The sequence below is a fragment of the Euprymna scolopes genome, chromosome 2 (assembly GCF_053919585.1).
Source record: "Euprymna scolopes isolate OS-2025 chromosome 2, ASM5391958v1, whole genome shotgun sequence".
NCBI classification, from domain to species: Eukaryota; Metazoa; Mollusca; class Cephalopoda; order Sepiida; family Sepiolidae; genus Euprymna; species Euprymna scolopes.
The window spans coordinates 105,166,699-105,181,571 of NC_136483.1; the positions used below are offsets into that span (position 1 = coordinate 105,166,699).

At 36.5% G+C, this 14,873-nt stretch overlaps 1 protein-coding gene and 1 pseudogene across 50 annotated transcripts in view; both read right to left on the reverse strand.

Annotated features, from left to right (window-relative positions):
- The window catches only part of LOC145293800 (putative NADPH-dependent quinone oxidoreductase VAT1L), a 324,545-nt gene that overhangs the window by 266,652 nt on the left and 43,020 nt on the right, over nt 1-14,873 (reverse strand). The gene's annotated exons all lie outside the window — the stretch shown is intronic.
- LOC145243465 (U2 spliceosomal RNA) lies at nt 6,149-6,285 on the reverse strand (annotated as a pseudogene).

The following is a 14,873-nucleotide window of genomic DNA, read 5'->3' on the forward strand; positions in this document are numbered from 1 at the left end:
TATTAACAATCGAAGTTTTTACAAAGAAAAAACAGCCAGAGGCCATTTTCTTTTTTAGTAACATTCTTTAGAGTAAGGAAGACGAAGTGAGAGAGAGAGAGAGAGAGAGACGCAAACAGAGAGAGAGAGAGAGAAACGTTAACTTTTTCACCCCGAAATCGACAATTTTCGACAGGGGGGGGTCAACAGCGCATGCGTCAGATGACGTCATGATGTCGTGACCTGATTTACTTTAAATAGTTGAAAAACCGAACAAATTTCATATACGTCGCTTTAGCTCAGGTAGTTAAGGCCTTGGTTCATTATCTAAACGTTTTGGGTTCGAATCGTGGTGTGGGATGGTTTTTTTTTCGATTTTTTAAATTTAAATATTGAATCCTGTATTATTTAAGCCATTTTTCACGTAACGTTCGTTTTCCTGTTTTTTTTTTTACTTCGCTTATTCTTAGCGACACCCCAAAACACCCGAGTACCCACCGATTTTTTAAATTGTAATATCGAAACAGTCTTATTTAAGCCATTTTTCACGTGTTCGTTTTTCTGTTTTCATCGTTCGTTTGCCTTACGTTAGTTTTTTTGTGTTTTTTCGATGTTTTGATTCCCCCCCCCCGCTTAATTAAAACGTTGCTTTCTTTTCTTACTTCGCTTATAACAATGCTTACATCGTCATCATCGTCGTCGTAACGCTCGACGACTTTCAAACATCTTTCACTTATTCGCTTATAACAATGCTTCATTCTGGCTGGCCGATTTTATTTTCAAACTTCGCCTCAAGGCTTCGGCTTCGATCCTACCCCCCCCCCGGTTTCTTTTTTATTTAACACCACACGCACCTACAAACACCCGGGCAACGCCGGGTACCCCTCGCTAGTATAATATAAATGGAAAAAATTAAAGACATAAAGCTAAACGTGTCGCTCAGCTCAAGTGCGGCCTTTATAAATAGAGAAAAAATGGCATGTATATATATTGTGTAATATATTTTGAGTACATATATATATATATATATATATATATATATATATATATATATATATATATAGATAGATAGATATAGATATATATGCTTTTTAAATACTTTTTTCAGTTGTATATATATATATATATATATATATATATATATATATATATATATATATATATGCTAAGTATTTGTATGTCTTTCCTCTCTACATTGATTTCAATTTATATTCCTACAAGTCTATGGTCTATATATATATATATAAAATATAATATAATATAAAGCTCTGTGTGTGTGTGTGTGTGTGTGTGTGTGTGTGTGTGTGTGTGTGTGTGTGTGGTCACGAATAGGCTCTTATATGGTTGACTATTTTAAAAAACTAATTACATATAATGATAGAAGATGTATCGAGACACAGGAATGCCTATTTTTGATCTGGCAGAACAGTGGTTTATTAAAATTGTTGGGTCTGTATTCTAGCCTAATCCACAAAGTATGGAAATAAAAAATTTAAAAATTTAAAAAAAACGTTTACAAGTGGTTTTGATATAAATATACATAAGAATACTTAGATAAGTATGTTTTAACTTAAATAGGGATGGTATAATAAAATTGTGTGGTCTGCGTTCGCGCCTGGCCTCAATAGAATGGAAATAGGCACAAACTTTAATAAAGACTTTTCATATCTATTTGCGTAAGTATACTTTGATAATTATGTTTCAGTGTGAAGAAATATGGTATAATAAAATTATGGGGTGCTCGTTCGCGCCTGACCTCTATAGAATGGAAATATGTCACAAAGTTTAACAAGGTTTTTTTAATATAGATCCACAGAATATTGTGATAAGCGTTTCAGTGTGAATAGGTATGGCATAATAAATTATGGGGTTTATCTATTTTATTTTTACTTTCATCATATTTTGCTTTGGTTTTGATACCCCCAAATTTGAAGCTATCTCTTTACAACCCTTCCTTTTCATAACCTATCATACTTTCATAAATCAGAGTCGATTTTCTGTAGGCTGTTTTTGAACCCAGTCAACGACGTGTACTTTAGCTAATATATATATATATATATATATATATATATATATATATATATATATATATATATATATATATATATATACACACACACACACACAAAATAAATTTTCCCGTTTTTTTTATTTTTTGTTTCTTTTTCTATTTTTTTCTCTTGATAAAGCCTATGAGCCTGCTATAAAAAACACTGAATTTTAAGGCTTCCATTCTTTCATTTTAATACATACGAGAGGCGTGCAATAAGTAATGCCACTGACCCACTTCCCATAGCAGTAGAGCAACAAAACTTGGTACAGTTATTAGTCTTTCTCTACATAGGAACCACCCAGAGTTATGCATTTCTCCCACCGTTTGATGCAGCTCTGGAGACCGTTTTTGTAGAACACCCCAGGTTGGTCCTTCAACCACGACGTGATTTCAGAAATCAAGGCTGCATCATCTGGGAAACGTTTTCCTTTCAAAAGCAACTTCATGGCTGGGAAGAGGTGAAAGTCAGAGGGTGCAAGGTCAGGAGAGTAGGGAGGATGAGGGAGGATTTCATAATCACACGCCCGTGCTTCTGGTATGGCGACATGCAAGTTGTGGACCGGAGCGTTGTCCTGCAGGAGGAGGGTACCTTTGCTGATCTTGCCCCGCCTCTTGATTTTGAAAGCTTCCCTTAATTTCTTCAAAAGTGAAGCATGATGGGCTCCTGTAAGTGTGGTACCCTTTGCCAGGAAATCTGCCATCACTACTCCGTCCTGGTCCAAGAAGACTGTGAACATTACCTTGCCAGCCGAGTGCTGCACCCTTACCTTCTTTGGAGGTGGGGAGTTCAAGTGCTTCCACTGCATTGACTGGGCTTTGGTCTTTGGATCATAGTAATCGACCAGATTTCATTTTTTAAAACTTTGACTCATTTTCTTGGCACATCTCCAAATTCATCCTCGAGCACTCGACGCGTTCTCGCTTCTGGAATGGTGTGAGCAACCTGGGAATCCATCTGGCAGACAGTGTATGCATATGAAAATGGTCATGAATGATAGTTTCAACAGACCCTATACTAATCTTGACATCTTGGGCTATTTGGCGAATAGTAATGCGCCGATCTTCCAAAATGGCAGCCTCAACTTGACGGACACACAAGCATGCAGACAGACACTTCCTTATATATATATATATATATATATATATATATATATATATATATATATATATATATATATATATATATATATATATAAAACTTCTTTCCAGTTTTGCTGCCAAGATTAAGCTGCTTTTATTTAACAATTACAAGAACCACTGATTGATACAATTAATCATACGCTATCTGAAAGCTCTTCATTCATACTCTTCGACCTAGCAATCATATGCAACATGAGTTGATGACATTGCCAAGGCTGCTGCAAAGAAGGTGGGTTCTCTCTAGCATGTTAGAAAATTACTCACACCTGAGAGTATTCTATACATCTACAACGCAACTATTCACTCAGGGATGGAGTATTGTTGCCACATCTGGGATTGTGCATTTGCCGCTTGTTCTCGCTCTTAGACAAGACCCAAAAACGTCTCCAGCCTCATGAGTTCCGCATTATCAACCAAACTTCAAGCCCTGTCCCATCACCGAAACGTTGCACTCCTGTGACTGTTTTACAGGTATTTTAATGAAATGAGCTCTGACAAATTTGAAGCACTCGTAATTCATCTGGCGTAAATACCCCCAACGGACTCCACAAGCAGCAAAGTCCCGCCCATATGCTGTTAAAAGCCCTAGATGCTGGAAAGAATTCTACTCCAATAGTTTCTTCCTTCGAACTGCTTGACTTTGGAATCCCCTCCCGGTTCCCTGTTTCCCTGATAGTACTGACTTTCAGATATTTAAGTGTAATGTGAACAGACATCTCGCTGCTCAAGTTCCTGTAGATTTGGTCTTAAATGGTAGCTACTTACATCCAAGTGATAGTGCTCCTTGTTTGCGGTGAAAACAAATAGTAAAAAGAAAACATATTTTTAATCACCATTTTTAGGCATCACCACTTATAAAGGCCCAGAGGCAACTCGAGGATAAGGGTTAAAGAGTGTACAGTAGTCAATTGGACAATATATTAATCGTTAGTAATGAAAATTCGGTAAATTTGTTGACTAAAGTGGAACGGCTCGTCAAGAACTTGTTTACGTTGGACTTGAAGACAACCACATTGTAGTCAGCTGGAAAGCAGGCAAACGGAAGACCGTTCCACAGACGTGCAGTTCTAAGAAAGAAACTTTGTTCATGGAATCTACGTTTAGGTTTAGACACAGATAAAGAGTGGGGAACATTATTGATAGTGTTTTCAGCTAGACGAGTGTTTCTCGTGAAAGTTTGGCGAGGTAGGGGGCCATAGATTGGAGCTCAGACGAGCACTTGCCATGAAAATAACGATAAAGCAGAGACAGACTCGCAGCATCTCTTCTGTAAGAAAGAGGTTGCAGGGAAGAGAAAAGGGTGTCCTCTACTATGCTACGAAGTCTATTTTGAACTAAATCAAGGCAGGATAAGCTGATTTCTATAGTATTTTAATTTAATAATTGAATCTATGTTGTGCAGAGTGTATAGGTGGAAAATTTTGCCGTCGTTAAATCTGTTTTAAGCAACACTGACACCTCGAATCGCCAGTTTCAAACGATAAAACCAAGAACAATATTTTCCCTCATTTGCCAATCAAGAGTACGTTGACTTCTCTTTCGCGTAATAAATTATTTTGATAATTAGTTCAAGCTAATTGTAATTAATCAATCTAATATTGCTAACGTTTCTCCCCAGCCTTGGTGCCAGAATATACCTAACAGTAACTTTCCGGCGCTCTAACTGTGAATTTCCAATACTGATGTTATTTTCAATTATCAAAATGAACAGGAAATAATCTAACATATAAAGTTATCTTGTGAGTTTTAAAAAAAATTGAACTAAATTATCATTTATTCCGACTAGCAAATTTTTATTTGTTATTATTGTACCATGTTTTTTTTTTGTTTTTTTTTCACTATTATACCGTACTTTTTTAACATGTAGTTCCGGACGAATAGCAATAACGAAATCCGTTGTTTGAATGCAAAAGTTTGAGTGACACCTAAGGGTCAGAGATGATCCCAGAAAGTAAACCAAGCGAATTGCAGACGGAGATGTTCTATCTCTGTTTATAGCGACACTCTACGTAGAGAAAACATGTTAAGTGTGCCCTTCTCAATGGGGATGGGCGCGCACAGTAAATATGAAAGAAAAAGAGAAAATAGAGAAAGAAAGAAAGAAAGAGCATTAAAAGAACGAAAGAAAAACTAAAGGACGAATGAAAGAAAGAAAAGTCAAATAACACAACGAAGAATGAAAGAAAGAAAAATCGAACAATACAGAGAACAGATGAAAGAAAGAACGAAAAATAGAGCGAAATAATGGAAGAAAAAAGGACGAAAACAAATGAAACAATAGAACAAATGAAGGAAAGAATGAATGGGCGATAAAGTAAAAAAAAATAAACACGGACGAAAGAAAGAACAAACGATAGAATAGATTGGGCAATAGTAATACAGTTTCCTATTGTAGTAGATTCTTTTCTAGGACTGATAGGTTGTGGAACTCTCTTCCTGTTCCCTGTTTCCCTTTTACCTACAGCCTGGGTCATTTCAAGACTAAGGTTAATAGGCATTTCCTGTCTTTGCAATAATTAGCTTTCATTCATATTAGCTCCTTACATCAAGTGGCTTCATGCTTTGTCTCGAGCGATTACCATTAAAAAAGAACGAAAGGAGGAAAGGTAGGACGCTATAATGATAGAAAGAACGGGCGATAGAATGAAATTAGTTTATTGTCCATTCGACGATAAAATGCAAGCAAGAAAAAACAAGGCTGATAGCCATTAGTCGCGTGCTCTCGTGTAATGAATGAATGCGTGAATGTAGGATTGACATGAAATTCTTAAAGCTAAACTAAAATGACCGAAAAATGGGCTGAAATGACTTAAATAAATAAAAAGTAAATGACTTAGAATGACTTTAATGAACTTAAGGATGAATTGAATGACCTTAAGAATGACTTGAATGCTTAAAAAATAACTGGAATCCTTCAAAAACAACTTGAATGATCTGGAGAATGACTTGAATGGCTTTGAGACTGATTGGTTGTAAAGTGGGTGATCATTTTACATTAAATTAATACAGAAAAGTGATCCCCCACTTTATATCACAAAGTTACAAACATAAGTACAGCATGTAGTAAGAACAGATACTGCACTTTGATCTTGGCCAAAAGGCAAAGAAAAGCTTTAAAAGCTAAGAACAGCATCTATTAACAACAGACCTTTGATCTTAACCAAAACGGCCAAGTACAAAAGTGTTACGGACAGACCGACAGGCCGACCGACCGACGGAGTGACTTATAGAGTCTCTTGCACGCGACTAAAACTGGATAAGGAACGAAAATAGACCGGCCAATAATGTGAAAGAAACAAAGATTGAATGAACAATAAGAAAAAAGAAAACAAGGAACGAATAATAGAACGAAAGAAAGAGCAAAAATAATTGAAATATGAAAGTGAAAGTGGAAGTAGAATTGAGTTTAAAAATCTATGAAATGAATGAAAAAAAAAAAGAGCGGACGGTAGAAAGTAAATAAACGCGTTAAAGTTGTGAGATTTCGAGATGAAGAAAGAGAGAAGACGAGAAATATTGCAAATCGGAGAAAAAGGTGGAGACCTACGAAACATTGTACGTGTAAAGAAAGCCAGAGAAAAATGCAAAATGAAAAGAAGAAATAAGAAAGAAACGGGAGAGAAGGAGGATGAAGGATAGGTGAAATAATAGAAACATACAAAAATATAAACGCTGTAGAAACAAGAATAGTGAGCATTAAAAGAATAGAAGAAAAATTGCTTGATAAAAAGAAAGGAATTCGTTCACACCGAAAGAAGTACTTTTTTGCATCGATACATATTTTCTCACATAGAAAATAAGGTATATAGGTTCACAAACCCACGCAGTACGTATTCAACAAAGTTATATATATTATATTGTTTCTGGAATATGAAAAAATGTCACTTCGTTCTAAAAAATTGTGACTAAGATTTATCCAATTCAAAGCGTATAAGTTGCTCGACTGAGCTTCAATCTCTAGTTCCTCCTTGCAAAACATTTTACAGCAAGAACTCGTATCTCTACCACAATGACTAGTATGCCCCCCCCATCCATGTGTGTAGCCTTAAGCAAAATATTTATAGACAAAATTTCTTTGCAAGAGCTTACCACCTGTGGAACAAACACATTACCACGGAACTGCTTCACTGTTGCTTGCCACTTTGGTCGTTTTCAAATTTAATGTCAACAAAGTATTGTAGTAAACCGCACCATAAATTATCAAACGCAGTTGATCGACGTTAGTACCTCCATAGTGTTCCTCATCTCTCGGCTCATTAATTGACCTCATTAACCTTTATCCTCGAGTGGCTTTTGACCTTGATAAACAGTGATCAAATAGTAAAAACAAAAGTTCTACACTCGAGAGGCCAGCCACGGTCTTCGGACTGAAATCACAAAAATCACATAATTCCAAGCTTTGCCTCCTCCTTTCGAGAAGGATAGATGGTTTTATTGCTTATAGTCTGGGATACCCTCACCGGGAGAATGCCGACGAGTTTGAACATTGCAATTTTAATACGCGTTCAGAGTGTGCACTATAGGGGCAGCTAGACTCTCCAATTTAAACTCGACCTTGGATCAGTGACGGGCAGAGAAGGGGGAGAAATGAAGCAGTAAACCCAGGCATCCAATCATATTCTTCCTTTTCTCATATTATTTCTTATACGCTCACGAGGTTGGTTCCGGGCACCAACGGACTTTTACACGCCCCTAGTACCATCAAGTATAGGTGGAGACGCGAGTAGCTGCCAAAAAAAAAACTACTTGCTCAGCTGGCTAGGTCTTTGGACCGAAATGAATTAGGGTTATTTCATTTCAAGGATGTAAAACACAAGGTCAAATGTGAGCTTGATGAAAATGTTCGTATGGAATGACTTAGATTCGAACTTGGTAAACCCAGTCTATATCGTTAACCACTTAGCTACCACAAGGTCGTCCTTCTACGTATTACCTTATCCTTCGGGGGGGGGGGATCACCATCGATCGCTTGAGCGTATCTCCGCCTTCCAAGGAATACCGACGAGACCGACAGCGGCAGAATTTGCACCACCTTCTCATAGTGTCTCCTGTTTGAGGGGAGAGGCTGAATTCTTTACCATAAATTAACGACATGTCTAACCTCCCTACAAAGGAGGAGGAGGAGACAGATAAATAAACCTAGTTTATATAAATTATGTAAGTCAAGATGGGAAATAAACTGAATAAAACGGAAGCGGATCACAATCTTGCCACCACGCATGCGCCTGCCTTCTTTTTTTTTTTTTTTTGTTTGTACATCACACTTTACAATAAAGAACGAAAAAAAAATACATCCGAATATATATTTTCATTGATCAAATCTTAAGTCAAGAAAGAACTAAAAAAAAAATTAGTATTTGATTAGTAATAAATGAATGAAAATAAAAATGAAAGCCAACCGCGAATGAGTTACAGTGTTTTCTTTTGCTTAAACGTCCATGCGTCTTTCGTTCCCGAACAGCTGTTTCCAGATGAATCTATCAAATATTCATTCATATTTTCACATTAGCATCGGATCGGTGTAAATGTTCTAGAAATTTTTTCCCATTTTTTTATATCTTTACAAAATGTATTTTTACCCGCCATAAGGTCAAGTCATAGAAATGTTGAAGAAAACATGCTGTGCCAATCTTTCAATGTTTGCCTTTAAAACCATCATCTGAAATCATATATTTTAACTAGACGAAGTACTCGCTCTCGTCTGCATTACAACGGGATATATGTGTGTATGTGTGTGTGTGTGTGCTCGCGCGCGCGTGTGTGTGTGTGTGTGTTTATGGGAAAATATGCTTATTCAATTATATTTCATCTTTTATTTATGCCAATCCTTTAATTTATGAAGCTCGATGTAACTACAGAGCATATAAATAACAAAAAGTCTATATTGCAAATTCCAAGAATTTGTCCATCTTATCGTTTATTTCTTTCATCATGTTAAAATGTCCAGTTCTTTACAGCACCTGTTTCGTAGCGCAGAACCATTCATATACTTATTGTGTCAATTTTTAAAAATATCTTCCGCCCTAACTCATCAGAAGAATAAGAACTCATTAACTTTAAATGAAGATAAAAAGAATATGGGCAAGGTTACATAAATCCGACAAAATCGCAACACACAATTGCAGCTACTTTTCCGATATTTTCAATGTCATGCCGGTCTAGCGAAGCTTAATTATTGAGCACTATTATATAAACACGATAGATACTCTCTGGAGGATCCTATCCTACGAATACAGTCTTAATCTTCTTACGGACTTCTTCATCCCTGGCTGAAAAATCAAACTTTTATGGAGAGAAACCCCTTTGCACTTCAGCAGGATAATGCACCTGCGCACAAGTCCCGTTCCACATAGAGTTGGTTAAGGGATCATGGTTTCACAGAAGGCAGATTGATGGTTTGGCCTCCCAACAGCCCCGTATTAAACCCAATCGAAAATTTGTGGGTCATCATTAAGTGGAGACTTTATGCTGATGGGGCGAAATTTAACACATTGGATGCTATCTGGAATGCAATAGTGGAAGCCTGTAGATCAATTAAGTCGTGTGAGGTTCAAAAACTTACTTCTGTTGTCGACAAGCGTCTTCTTAAAAATCCTCAATAATGGAGAAGGCTATGTTGACTCATAAGATGAAGTGAATAACATTGCAGCTGTTTTTCTTTGTTTTATTTTGTAGTTTATTATGTGTTCTGTTTGTTTTGATTTTGTATTTGTTAAATGAAAGCATTTGAAGCAGAAAAATAATCATTTTTTTTACCTTTTGCATAATCTAACCTGACACTAAATATTGTACAAAAAAATTATTATCGTATAAAAAAAAAATTTAATCAAAATATTTAGGGTTTAATGCATAAGTACATGATAGTCTGCATAAAAATAATGCTTTACTAAGAAAACTTTCAAGATTCAATATATGTTTGAGGAGTTATATAGAAAAGTTAGGTGTTGCATAATCAAGCCGCACCCACTGATATATATATGTGTGTGTGTGTGTGTGTGTGTGTGTGTGTGTGTGTGTGTGTGTGTGTGTGTGTGTGTGTGTGTGCCCGGTTTGTTTTTATTATTTTTTACATCTACGTTTTTGCCACTCGTTGTTTTTAAAGGACGCGTACATCCTTGCAATTTATGACTTATAAATTGCGGTTTCAGTTAATGCCGTAACCAGCAAATTCTAGTATTGCTACAAATATAATTTGCTGATTCCTTTCTGTCCTCTGATTAGAAGAATATCAAGAATAGCATTCTTTAAAAGAATAAGGACTTTGTAAAATTTGATTGTAATGTTCAACTTACAGCTTTAATTTAATTTTCTCTTATATATGTGTGTGTGTGTGTGTGTGTGTGTGTGTGTGTGTGTGTGTGTGTGTGTGTGTGTGTGTGTGTGTGTGTGTGTGTACATTTATATGTATATAAAATGATTGCATTTCTGTGGTTTCCTAGATGTTAATCAAATAAAATTAATCAAATGTTAATCAAATAAAATATATCTCAATAACAAGTTGTATTATTGTGTGTGTTTTCTTTTTATGTAAACATTATTGGCTACATATGTGCATACATGTTTCAGCTGTGATTTCTTTCAAAAATCAGCATCATCAGGCCACTAGTCTCAACTGGTTTCATATACGAGTGTACAGAGTCTTTTCTAACGTTTAAAATATAAATTAAAGGAGGGGCCCGATACTATTTTGACAAAATATTTAATTACTTTTTTCGTGGCAATTAATACGTATAACAATCATATTAGTTTTTATCATCTGACTACAGGAAACTCTTTATACAAATTTATTACTCAGTAAGAAATTTTAAAACTGGCTATAACTACTGTTAAAATCTAATATTCCAACCACTTGTTAAGAGCAATTCACGCCTACTTGTAAAATTACATTCACTCAACACATGCATATGAAGGTCATCCTAAAAGTAATGCCTCCTATTTTTTAAATCAAAAAGTTGAAGAGCTACGAAAACAGACGTGATACCATTAAAACGAGCGACCTCTTGTGCGCCAAAATTTATTTTTCTACATAGTCACCACTATTCTCAATGCACCTTTGTCAGGAATTCAGTGACGCATATCTGCTTCTGACGCATGTCCATAACAGAAGTTTCTTTCTTGGAGTCTCACACCGCCAATTTCTGCAACAGAGACATGAAACTTTCGGGTGATAAATGCATGAGTTCAGTTATCATAACAGTGCAATTAGCAATACGCTCTGATTCATTTGGGCGGAATAAAACATAACGGACATTACTTTTGTACATTTCGTTTATTTCAACGTCTCTATTAATATCCGCTTATATACACTCCCATAATACACACATGTACAAATACATATATATAGACACATACAAATAAATGCGCATACACATACATACACATGAATACATACACATACATACAAATGAATGCATGCACATACATACAAATGAATATATACTCATACATACGAGGTGTCTGAAATAAGTTTCCAAACTTTTCTTATACAGACATTTAAAATTGTCATAGACTCTTGACAATTCAGTGTATTTTTGTTATACATCTTAGGAGATTGACTAATTTTTATGATTTCAGGTTCAAATGAGCAGCTAAAGCTTATGATGATCCCTATTTTTTTTTTTTTTTTTTTTTTTTTTTTTTGCAACACGGGCATGATCTATATGCACTGGGTTCCCACTCGAGAGCAAGTCAAAGAATATTATGTGGAGGTTTTCATGGAGTTAGAAGAAATTTCGTCGGAATCTTCAAATCAGGTCAGTGGCATTTCCACCAGGACAATGCACCAGACCACAACTTCATCATTGTCACAGACTATTTGACCAAGATGGGCATCAAGACAGTTCTTCACCCTCCCTATAGTTCAGACCTTGTTCTCTGTGACTTTTGGTTCTTCCCTAAGCTCAAGGCAAACCTTAGAGGCTATCGTTATAAGACAATTAAGGAAATAAAAGAGGTTGTGACAAGTGTGATTGACACGCTCACACAAAAGGACTCTTCCAGAAGTTGTTGGAACGGTACAACAATTGCATTGCAGTCGGAGGAGATTACTTCAAAGGGGACTAGAGTTTCATGTGTGTATTATCAATAAAAGTGCCTATACGAAAAATGTCTGGAAACTTATTGAAAGCACCTCGTATGTTTTATTTCAACTGCAGAATCGCCAGTGTTGTTGGATGTAACTGTGTGCCATCGGTTTCATGGTCCGGACCCCAGATTGAAATCACCTGTGACTTCTATCAAACATCCATACGACCTCCGAGGATATTTATTTTCTTCACACCGTAGCAAGATGTGATATATGATCGGAACGTGGCGAGAGTCAAGCCAGCATCCTTATAGAAGGAGCACTCTTTTTAAAAAGTGTCTTGACAGCTCCGTCGACATTCCTCGATCAGCGCGCAGGCAGTAAGCAGTAAACTTACTCCATCTCAAAGAGAGGAAACAAATTCTGGGATGGGTTGACCTCCTAGGACTACCCAGAATGAATACCTCCGCCCTACAGATAAAAGGCCACCGAAAAGAACCAGTTTCAGCTGGAGGGATTGTCGAGATAGGAATCTTAACTTGTATGTCCTCAACCTCGAGTGCCAAATGAATGAGGCAGCAATATGATTAAGGTAAGTATACCTATATTCATTAGTTCAACACAGCCAGGAACGGTATAATTAAAAACAAAATAACTTAACATACATAAAATTAAAGAAGACTCCCGGGTAACATCGTATTAGGCGCAACAGGGAAAACAAATATAGACAACAAAAAATTATGTTATAAAAGTATTCTGTGAATTATTTTCGCAGAGATTTTTAAAAAATAAAAAAAAATATTATTTCTTATTTAGGATTGAACACGTGCGCAGGCACATTTGTGTGTGTGTGTGTGTGTGTGTGTGTGTGTGTGTGTGTGTGTGTGTGTGTGAATAAGTCTATTAATACATGTATATATTATAAAGTAGAATTGCTTGAAATAGTATGAAGGTCGAAACAATATTCCCACCAACTGATTCTCTTGTTCGACACAATAAATAAATAAATAAATAAGAGGAAAAAAATCTTAACTATTCACACTAGCAAACACACATCCCTCCTCACATACCATATTTTTGCTAGTCTGGGAAGATCGTATAAACGAACATATATTACACTTCTTCATCTCCACAGTAGTAGGTAAGGCCTGGGAGAATGATATCATAACAACAGAATCGACACTACAATATTCTGCCAAAGACGGGACAATGCCCAAGAAAATCGTATAATAACAACAGAATATCTAAAACAATATCCCCAAAAGAGGAGGTAATGCCCGGGAAGATAGTATCATGACCACAGAACAATTGTATACTATCCATCAAAAAAAAAAGGAGGTAATGATTACGACGTTGATATCATAACGAACGATGATATACTACACAGCCCACAAGGACGATATAAAACCTAAGAGGGTTGTCTTATGACAAAACATTACAATGTGAAATAGTTTAGTTTCGGCTCCACGCAGAACGATACAAAACCTCCATTAGTAATAATAAATGTTTTGGCCGGTTTTACTTGATGCGGCTCGAAATTACTAGACTACTACAAGAAGAAGCATAAAAGGAAGACTAGAGAACACAACGGCCGGTACATTGTAATATATACACGCACACACATATTCATATATATATATATATATATATATATATATATATATATATATATATATATATATATATATATATATATTTGTATTAGGTGTCAGTGACTACAATTTCGCATTTAGAATTGGCTTGAGACATTTCTGATGAAATCTCTCGAGTTGCTTCAAGTGCGGACGTTGTGTTGTCCAAAATTCAAATGAGTAAAATAAAACGGAAAGTACACCGGTCGACTAAACACTGATCTTGGTTTTGACAAAGAGATGGCACGATCACACCACATCCGCTTTTCTAGTGTTCCAAATTTCATGCTGGCCCTCTCGATGCGAAGGCGTATCTCTGCATCCAGAGAGCCATCTCTAGAGGCTATGCTACCTGACAGATATTCTCGGGAGGGCTGCGTGTTTGAGCATCGAAGCAATGGTGATAAGGAACCGGTTGCGCTGGGTAGGTCATGTTGTTCGGATGGAGGATGTGAAGCCGCCCAAGCAGTTGCTTTACAGCGAGCTTAAGACTGGGAAACGTCTTCAACATCGACTAAAGACGCGCTTCAAGGATTACATAAAAGACGATCTTAAAGCTTTCAAGATATCTGTTCAGAATTGGGAAACTCTGGCAAAATGTCGACCCGAATGGAGAGGGCTAGTTAGAGGAAGGATCTGAAATTTTTGCGGGGGAAAGAATCGATCATGCTGAAGTCAAGAGAAACCTTCGAAAAGGGAATGTGTCGGTTTTCACCATTGAATTGAACAGTTGGAAATGAGAGGCTTGTAATCGTGTGCTCCTCTTTAAAGCGACTTGCATTAACCGCAAAAAAAAAAAAAAAAACCCATGCCATAAGCAGAGGGAGAAAAAAACGGAGGCAGAGGTGAAATAAGTTTCAACACACAACTTAATGTGTGTCAGACTGTGCAAGTAAAATGCTGGCCTAAAAAAAGTCACCTTCGGGCCCACGGGCGTGGTTTGGATGTCACTGACGATTAACCTGAAAACTATGATGAAGTTGGTGGGGATAGCTAACGTCAGTAAAGACGAAACAATTACTATATATATGTATGTGTGTGTGTG